We start from the raw sequence: 10,359 nt of genomic DNA on the forward strand, positions 1-10,359 counted from the left end.
CCCAACGTGTAATTGCATATGTGTTAAACTCTAAGAACTAACAAGTTTGTTGTTTTTCAGAGAATTCAAGCAGTTAGTTTATCTAGAGGATACTGACACATTATCATTACCAAACCAGATCGAAAGGACCAATACCAGAAATTATGTCTATCCCGGATACCGACACTAGTGTTGAGGTGGAGGAGTTGGATGTCAATAAAATAAAGGAGGAGATGCTCAAACTTAAGCAACAGATGGCCGAAATGTACCAGGCCTGGTCCAAAGGGCAATCACCCCCGTCTTACCCCGCTAACCCGACTTTCACCCCACTATTAGCTCAGTCTCAGGATCATTCTGCCACCGATGTAGGTTTTCCCATTTACCAACATTACCATGGCACTACTTCTCATATGCCACAAGCTCCACCACCAAAATCAATTCCATACCCCCTCCGCCAGTCACCCCTGTCTTTGTGGCATCTCCACCAGCTGTACTCCATATATCCTTGAGTGAACCTATGTTCCAAGCTCAGGACAACCAGTATTATCCCCCGGAGCCCACCTTCAAAGCTCCCGAAACCTACCCCTATGATCCACGATCTGATCTCCCGAGAGAAGCTGAGAGACCAGCCAAAAATCCTGAACATGAGGAGATGTTCAGAAAAATGAAAAGCATAGAATAATCCTTCAGGGATATGAGAGGGTTAGGAGGTCAGGTAAGCGTGGCTTACAAAGACCTGTGTTTATTCCCAAATGTACAACTACCGGTAGGGTTCAAAATGCCCAAATTTGACTTGTACAACGGACACGGTGATCCAGTGGCTCATTTGAGAGGTTTTTGCAGTAAGATGAGGGGAGCCGGAGGAAAGGATGAATTGCTAATGGCCTACTTCAGTCAGAGTTTGAGCGGATCAGCATTGGAGTGGTACACCCGCCAAGATCACGGAAGATGGTACACATGGGATGATTTGGCACAAGCATTCGCTTGTCACTTTCAGTATAATCTTGAGATCATTCCAAACCGACTATCTTTGACTAAACTAGAGAAGAAGCACAGTGAAAGCTTTAGAGAATATGGTTTCTGGTGGAGGGAGCAAGCAACAAAGGTAGATCCCCCAATGAAAGAGAGCGAGATGGTTGATTACTTTTTACAGGCTTTGGAGCCAACTTACTTTGGTCATTTAGTGTCCGCAATTGGCAAGTCTTTTAATGAGGTTGTAAAAATGGGAGGCATGGTCGAGGAGGGGCTTAAGTCCAACAAAATCATAAGTTATTCAGCGATCAAGGCAACCACTCAGGCCATTCAAAGCGGCACTGGGGGTGTACTTGGGAAAAAGAAGAAAGAAGAGTCACGACTGTTGAGTCCGGAGCCTGGTTCGGATCTAAAGGCCCATCACCCTACTATAGCCAACCACGACCCTACCACCAAAATTACCCCCACACTCCATATAGCCCTCCACAACATTATTACCCACCGCCATATCCCTATTTTTCCGTCCATCATGCAAAACCATATACCCAAACTCCGGCACACGCACAATGGCGTGCACCGGCTCCACAAAATCCATACCCAGCTCCACAAAACACGTATCCACCCCCAAGAGCCTACAGAAATACCCCTGGGGCAGGTTTCCGACCAAACCAAGCCTTCAAGAATGAGAGGTTACAGAAACAAAAGACTTTCATTCCACTAGGGAAATCATATACCAGTCTTTTCCACAGGTTGAGGCAGTTGGGCATGCTGAATCCAATTGAGCCTAAAATGCCAAATCCCCCTCCTAGAAATCTTGACCACTCGGTGAGTTGTGAGTACTGTTCAGGGGCCCCTGGGCATGATACAGAGAAGTGTTGGAAACTAAAAACAGCTGTGCAAGAGCTTATTGATACTCATCGGATCGATGTTCAGGCCCCAGAAGCACCAAATATCAATCAGAATCCACTGCCAGCTCACCATGAGACCCATATGATTGAGTTGATACACAAAGGAGGAGATCCCAGGAAGCCTTCGCAGATGGTAATGATGATCCGTTCCAGCGAAACCAGCTCAAAGGAAAAAAGGTAACTAGTGGGAAATCAATGGTCCAATTGAAAGGGATAGTCGATAAGCCCGCTGTGGTAGCCGAGAGAGGGTCGTCAAGCATTGTTGCAGTAAAACTAGAGAAAGCTAAAGTGGTAGTGCCAGGGGTTGCAAGTGAACCTGTTGTGGTCGTGAAGGGTGCTCGCACAGAGCCTGTTATTATAAAACCAGTAACTTAGCTTCCAGTGATCAACAACAAGGCTGTTCCTTGGAATTATGAACGAATGACAGTGATTTACAAAGGGAAAGAAATCAAAGAAGAAGTTTGTGAAGCACAAGGTTTGACTCGCTCGGGAAGGTGTTTTACTCCCGAGGAGTTAAGAAGAACTAAAGATAATCCAACGCCGGTAAAGAAAGCTGTAACTAAAGAAGAGGCAGAGGAATTTTTGAGGAAAATGAAAGTGCATGACTATTCTGTTGTAGAACAGTTGAGGAAAACGCCCGCTCAGATCTCATTGCTTTCATTGCTAATCCATTTAGATGAGCACCGTCAGTCGCTGATGAAAATCTTGAATGAGGCTCATGTCCCCAACAAGATCTCGGTAAACCATCTAGAAAAGATAGCCAACAAGATTTTTGAAGTAAACAGAGTCACTTTTTCCGATGATGAATTGCCCGTAGAGGGTACTGAGCACAACAAAGCCTTTTACCTGACAGTAAAATGCGAAGATTCCATGGTTACCCGGGTATTGGTTGACAATGGTTCAAGTGCGAACATCTGTCCTCTCTCCACTCTAAGCAAGCTGAAAGTAGAAGATGAGAGGATCCATAAGAACAGTATCTGTGTGCGAGGATTTGACGGCGGGGGCAAAGACTCAGTCGGGAACATAATGTTGGAGCTGACCATAGGTCCAGTAGAATTCACAATGGAATTCCAAGTGCTGGATATAGCTGTTTCCTACAATTTGCTATTAGGGCGACCGTGGATTCACGCCGCTAAAGCAATACCATCAACACTCCATCAGATGGTCAAGTTTGAATGGGACAGACAGGAAATAGTTGTGCACAACGAAGATAATTTGTGCGCTCACAGCAACACCATTGTGCCATTCATTGAAGTGGAAGATGACAAGGGACCATGAGTCTACCAAGTTTCTGACGCAATGTCAGTCGAGAAAGTTCCAGAAGGGAAGTGTATCCCAAATTCGAAGATAACCGCCACATCAGTCATGGTAGCGTATGAAATGTTGAAGAATGGTTTTGTACTAGGAAATGGTTTGGGATCAGCTCTGCAAGGCATCATACAACCCGTGTCTCTTCCTGAAAACTTGAGAACATTTGGTCTGGGATTCAAGCCCACAGCCGCAAACATAAAAAGAGCCAGGAAATTGAAACAGAGGACATGGGTCCTTCCAAAGCCGGTCCCACGTCTTTCCAGATCATTTGTCAAGTCCAGTACGAAGAGTCGCCCAGTGACAACAATTCCCAGTTCTGTGATTGATCTGGACAAGGAGTTAATTGAAAGATTTGAGAAGTTGTTCGACAGTGTGAACATGGTGGAAATTGGAGAAGGTTCTAGCAACGCGGAAGTGCAATTTGTTGGGCCAACAACAAAGCTTAATAATTGGAAGGCTACTCCTCTCCCTACTCGGAAGGAGTCTTGATAGTTTGCTTTGATTTTCCTTTAAGTTTGTACAAATTATTCCAGGGTTGTAATCCAGATTTCATTTTTTCAGTCTGTTTGAGTGTGCAAACCTTGTTATCTTTTATCATTCAAAAAAATACAATTTCCCTTTCTTCATCATTCCTGATGGTTTTCCTTTTTCTTTTGTTTTCTTTTCTATACAGTTCTTTTTACGCTGGTTCTAATGACATGGCATGCATAAGGAATCCTCAGCCCAGTCTTAAAAATCAATCTGATTCCAAAATATTAGTTCAAAAAGTAGATTGTGATTACGAATCAGAATACTATGATGAGGATGAAGCCTTCGAAGATATTAGTAAGGAGTTAATTCACTTCGAAGAAAAACCCAAACCCAACCTGAATGACACAGAAGCCGTCAATTTAGGGGACACAGACAATGTCCGAGAGACTAAAATAAGTGTCCACCTCGAGCCAAAAATTCGGGAGGAGTTAATCAAAACACTCATCGAGTACAAAGATGTTTTTGCATGGTCATATGACGACATGCCGGGTTTAAGCACTGATTTAGTGGTCCACAGATTGTCCACTGATCCAGCATTCCCTCCCGTCAAGCAAAAGTTGAGGAAATTCAAAACTGATATGAGTGTGAAGATTAAAGAAGAAGTTACCAAGCAGTTGGATACAAAGATTATTCGGTTCCCTCGATATCCTATTTGGTTGGCTAATGTCGTGCATGTACCGAAGAAGGACGACAAGATTAGAGTATGCGTCGATTACCGCAATCTCAACAAAGCAAGTCTAAAGGATAACTTCCCACTACCAAATATCCATATTTTGATCGATAATTGTGCCAAACATGAGATTGGATCTTTTGTGGATTGCTATGCCGGGTATCATCAGATTCTGATAGATGAAGAAGATGCAGAAAAGACGGTATTCATCACGCCATGGGGAACTTATTGCTACCGAGTAATGCCATTTGGTTTGAAAAATGTTGGGGCAACTTATATGAGGGAAATGACTACTGTGTTTCATGATATGATACACAATGAGATTGAGGTATATGTAGATGATGTGATCATAAAATCAAAGCATCAGGCCGACCATATCGGGGATTTGAGGAAATTCTTCCAGAGGCTTCGTAGGTACAACCTCAAGCTGAACCCCGCCAAATGTGCATTTGGTGTTCCATCCGAAAAACTATTGGGATTCATAGTCAGCTGGTGAGGCATCGGGTTGGACCCATCAAAGATCAAAGCTATACAAGAATTGCCCCCTCCGAGGAACAAGACTGAAGTGATGAGTCTGTTAGGAAGGTTGAACTATATCAGCAGATTTATTGCTCAGCTCACGACAACTTGTGAGCCTATTTTCAAGTTGCTGAAGAAGGACGCTGCGATCAAGTGGACTGATGAGTGTCAAGAAGCATTCAATGAGATAAAGGGATACTTGTCTAACCCGCCTGTGCTGGTACCACCAGAATCAGGGAGACCTTTGATTCTTTACTTGACTGTCCTGGAAAATTCATTTGGCTGTGTACTGGGGCAGCATGATGTCACCGGAAGGAAAGAACAGGCCATCTACTATCTTAGCAAGAAGTTCACGACTTATGAGGTTAAGTACACTTACCTGGAAAAGACATGTTGCGCCCTAACTTGGGTGGCACAGAAATTGAAACATTATTTGTCATCCTACACTACTTACCTCATTTCACGCTTGGATCCATTGAAGTATATCTTTCAAAAGCCAATGCCGACTGGAAGACTTGCGAAGTGGCAGATTTTGCTCACAGAGTTTGACATAATCTATGTGACTCAGACTGCGATGAAAGCCCAAGCATTGGCCGATCATTTGGCCGAGAATCCGGTTGATGATGAGTACGAGCCATTGAAAACTTACTTTCCCGATGAAGAGGTGATGCATATCGATGAACTGGAGCAAATTGAAAAACCAGGCTGGAAACTTTTCTTTAATGGGGCGGCTAACATGAAAGGAGTCAGAATAGGAGCTGTGCTTATTTCTGAAACAGGGCATCACTATCTTGTTACAGCTCAACTTCATTTTTATTGTACCAACAATATGGCTGAGTACGAGGCATGCATTTTGGGTTTGAGGCTAGCTGCAGACATGGATGTCCAGGAAGTTTTGGTCTTGGGAGACTCAGATCTTTTGGTACATCAAATTTAAGGAGAATGGGAAACACGAGATTTGAAGCTTATACCATACCGACAATGTTTGCATGATCTTTGTCAACGGTTTTGATCAGTGGAGTTTAGGCATATTCCTAGGGTCCATAATGAGGTCGTTGATGCTTTAGCTACCCTAGCGTCAATGTTGCACCATCCGAACAAAGCCTATGTCGATCCTTTGCATATTCAAGTACGAGATCAACATGCTTACTGCAACATGATTGAAGAAGAACTTGATGGCGAACCGTGGTTTCATGATATCAAGGAGTACATCAGAATGGGGATATATCCAGTGCAAGCCACGGGGGATCAGAAGAGAACAATTCGACGGTTGGCGAGTGAATTCTTCTTGAGTGGGGGAGTTTTGTATAAAAGAACACCAGACCTTGGATTGTTAAGATGCATAGATGCTAGACAAGCTACGACTGTCATGTCCGAAGTACATTCAGGAGTCTGCGGACCACATATGAGCAGATATGTGCTGGCAAAGAAAATTCTCCGAGCAGGTTATTATTGGCTCACCATGGAACGAGATTGTATCAGTTTTGTGTGCAAATGTCATCAATGCCAGATACACAGAGATTTGATTCATTCTCCACCATCGGAGTTGCACATGATGTCGGCACCATGGCCCTTCGTTGCTTGGGGCATGGATATCATTGGACCAATTGAGCCAGCAGCGTCCAATGGGCATAGATTCATTCTAGTGGCCATTGATTATTTCACCAAGTGAGTTGAGGCCAAAACTTTCAAATCGGTGACCAAGAAAGTAGTGGTCGATTTTGTTCACTCAAATATCATCTGTCGATTCGGAATCCCAAAGGTGATCATCACAGATAATGGTGCTAATCTTAACAGTAAATTGATGGAAGAGGTATGCCAACAGTTTAAGATTACACATCGCAATTCTACCCCATATCGTCCCAAGGCGAATGGAGCAGTTGAGGCAGCCAACAAAAATAGAAAGAAAATACTTTGGAAAATGGTAGAAAGTTCCAGGCAATGACATGAAAAATTACCATTTGCGTTGCTGGGTTATCGCACTACTGTCCATACTTCAGTAGGTGCAACTCCTTATTTGTTGGTATATGGAACTGAAGCAGTGATACCTGCGGAAGTTGAGATCCCGTCCCTTCGGATTATCGGTGAGGCTGAAATTGATGATAATGAGTGGTTCAAAACCCGTTTGGAGCAGTAGAATTTGATTGATGTAAAAAGATTGGTAGCAGTGTGTCATGGCCAGTTATATCAAAAGAGAATGGCAAGAGCATATAACAAAAAGGTACGTCCCCGGAAGTTTGAAGTGGGCCAGCAGGTGCTGCAACATATCCTTCCACACCAGGCTGAAGCGAAAGGCAAGTTCGCCCCAAATTGGCAAGGGCCATTCATTGTGACCAGAGTATTATCCAATGGTGCTTTATGTTTAACAGATATCGAAGGAAAATGCATAGACATGGCTATCAATGCTGATGCAGTAAAAAGATATTATGTATGATTTCTTTGGTATAATTGTTGATTGTTTGTATTTGGCATTATTTCGAAGATTGAAATGACGAAGGCAATTTGTTCTGCTATCTAAATACTTTACCCTTTTGTTCCACCTTTTTGAGCTTTATTTATTTCTTTCATACCCCTCTTTTGGAATCAATAACGAAAAAAAGAGAAAAAGAAAGAAAAGAAAAAAGAGAAAAGAAAAGAAGTAAAAAGTATAACAACAAGGAAATTCATGTGTGAACTACGTTTGACTTGATTCCTGTTAAGGATACGTAGGCAGCTTCCCGGCTCGGTCATAGTAAAATAAAATATCAAAAGATCCCCAAGCAAGAAACTGGGGCAGAAGTTGTGATTTGTAATAAGAAATATGATTCCAAAAGTTGTAATTTTAAACTCATGTTAAAATTGTTTTGAGCCTTTGATACCCTTTCTTTCTAACCCCATCCAAAAGCCCACATTACGGTCCAAGGAAAGACCTTCTGATCAATCTTCGAGAAATGCCGAGTCGAGCAAATAGAGGTGATTCATATCAGAATAACGCTCTGGTCCAAACAGGAAAAGTAACGAAAATGAGAGAGTCTTATTGGTAAAAAACCCTCATGGGCACCATGAGGCGACGAAAGCTGAGAGAAAATAAAAATGAGAGAGTCTTATTGGTGAAAACCTTCACGGGCACCATCAAGCGACAAGTAATTGAGGAATCAACAAATGAGAGAGGTTTGTCGGTGAAAACCCTTCGGGGCACCGCAAGTCGAACAAGGTCCGTAAAGTTAGCGGAAAGTAAATTTGGGTTATGGAAGATCTTGGAGCACAAAGCAAAACAATTGGAAAAGAGGTTGGTTAAATAGACTGGGCTGATTAATCCAAATGCATACCATGATCACTGGTGCCGGTGATTCCGCTCAGATAAGTCCCTTTTCCTATCTCCAACAGTCATCCAAATTTGGATTCTTTTCTTTATTCCTAAAATCCTTGCATTTCATTGCTGTTAATTTTACTTCTCTAAAGCTCTTCCAAGTTTAGCCTTGTAAGAAGGAATTTCAAAGCTTACTACCAGTTTCGGAATTGCACAAAGCAAAATGCAGCTAAAACATGCCAAAGATGATATGATGAAAAATGGGACCTATGGTGTAAGCAAAAGTTAGAACTGTGGAATGGTTCAGTAATGTCGTGGGAGATGTACGGTTTCAGGCAGAAAGGTCTGGAGGGGAGAATAGCAGTTGGGGATCTTGCAGTTAAGGATCAGTAAGAAGGTCAAAACAATCTTTTCGATCAGTTCAAGGCAGTTGGACGAAGCAAAGAATGGAAAAGAGAAAACCACCTCCAGCAAGAATGCCACGACGAACCACCACGTTTTAAACTGACGAAATTTTCTTTGATTTGAAATAGGGGCAAATATGGCATTTGTTTTGGGAAATCATCCGTAGAAAGAGTAAGTACTAGGCAGATTTGATTGCGGAAATTCTCAGGACCCTCTTGGAAAATAGGACTTAGTTTAAAATTCAAAATAATCATGAGTAGCGGAATTTGGCATGAGTGCACCCTAGAAGATTATAAGTGGAACTCCGAAGTTTGTATGTTTGAGATACACTTTGGACATTACCCCATGAGAACAAAGATTCTGACTTCTCTTCTTTCCTAAATTAATAATTATGATTTTCTATTTCCTCAACGTTTTCCCCAAGCAGAAACTTCATCTTTTCCACCTTTTCCCCAATTTAATTGAAAATTTTCAGGACCCTCCTGGAAAATGGGACCTAGGTTAAACCCTAAAAACAATCATAAGTAGTAAATATAAGACAAATTTGCACCAAAAGGAATATAAGTTGGTTTCAAAGTTCACATAAGAGTTGTCAGGACCCTTCTGGATAATAGGACATAGTTTAAAGCTGGTTTAGATAACAAGATTTAGTAGAAGTCATGCCTTTAAAAGATATAGCTTAGATTTAAAATTGTCGTTTAGTTAAGAGTTGTCAGGACCCTCCTGGATAATGAGACCTAGCTTTCTAATTCTTATTAATATTTTGTAATATGCTTCAGTTTAACACTCACAGATACGCCCAGCTACCAAACTGAAGCAGAAAATTTTCTTTTATTTTGGCTATTTTTGTTGAAGTCAGGCGTCCACCTGGAGAACAAGGAATAACAGTTGAAGTATCAGCAATCAGGAGACCACATGGAGAACAAGGAACAACAGTCAAAGTATCAGCGATCAGGCATCCACCTGGAGAATAAGGAATAACAGTTCGAGTCTCAGCAATCAGGAGCCCACCTGGAGAACAAGGGAAAACAAATCAGGTTTCAAGGAAGATTGGCACAAGCATTGGTAATCAGGAGCCCACTTGGAGGAACGAGGGAGAACAACTCAAAGAAGAGCAGTTTCAAGAAGAAGATGGACCAAGTTTCAGAAATCAGGCGTCCACCTGGAGAACAAGGAAAGATGGTTGAAATTTCAGCAGTCAGGAGCCTACCTGGAAAACAAAGGAATACAATTCGAGACGGTCAAAGGAAGACGTTTAAAGGTTCAGCAACAAGATGCCCACCTGAAGAAAAAGGAAAGCATTTCAAAAGATACCATGCAAGTCAGCCACAAAGGAACAACTAAAGAAAATACAAGTCAACAAGGCAACAACAGTCACGAGACCAAATTTGAAAATAAATCTTTGTAAAGCATAGATTATAGCTTAGTCTAGATTCTTCATTTTTGTCATGGTGTAATGAGGAGGTCAGTAAGAAGTATCAGCAGCAACAACAACAGTAACAGTGAAACCACAGATTCATGATAGTCCCAGCTACCGAAACTTCCTGAACTACATTGACCTGATTCCTTTTTAGCCAAGGATATGTAGGAATCCTTTGAAGCAGAGGTTCAGTAAAATCTTTCAAAAAATGCTTCCCACGGAGTATTCAAAACGGGCAAAAATCGCTCGTATCCGCTCACTTTATCTTTACACAAAAACTCTTTGTGTTTTCGGGCAAAGAGGGGCAGCTGTGAGCACGTGATTTTTGCCCTATGAGAATCACTCCCAAAAAATT

The sequence above is a fragment of the Nicotiana sylvestris genome, chromosome 11, assembly GCF_000393655.2.
Source record: "Nicotiana sylvestris chromosome 11, ASM39365v2, whole genome shotgun sequence".
Lineage (NCBI taxonomy): Eukaryota > Viridiplantae > Streptophyta > Magnoliopsida > Solanales > Solanaceae > Nicotiana > Nicotiana sylvestris.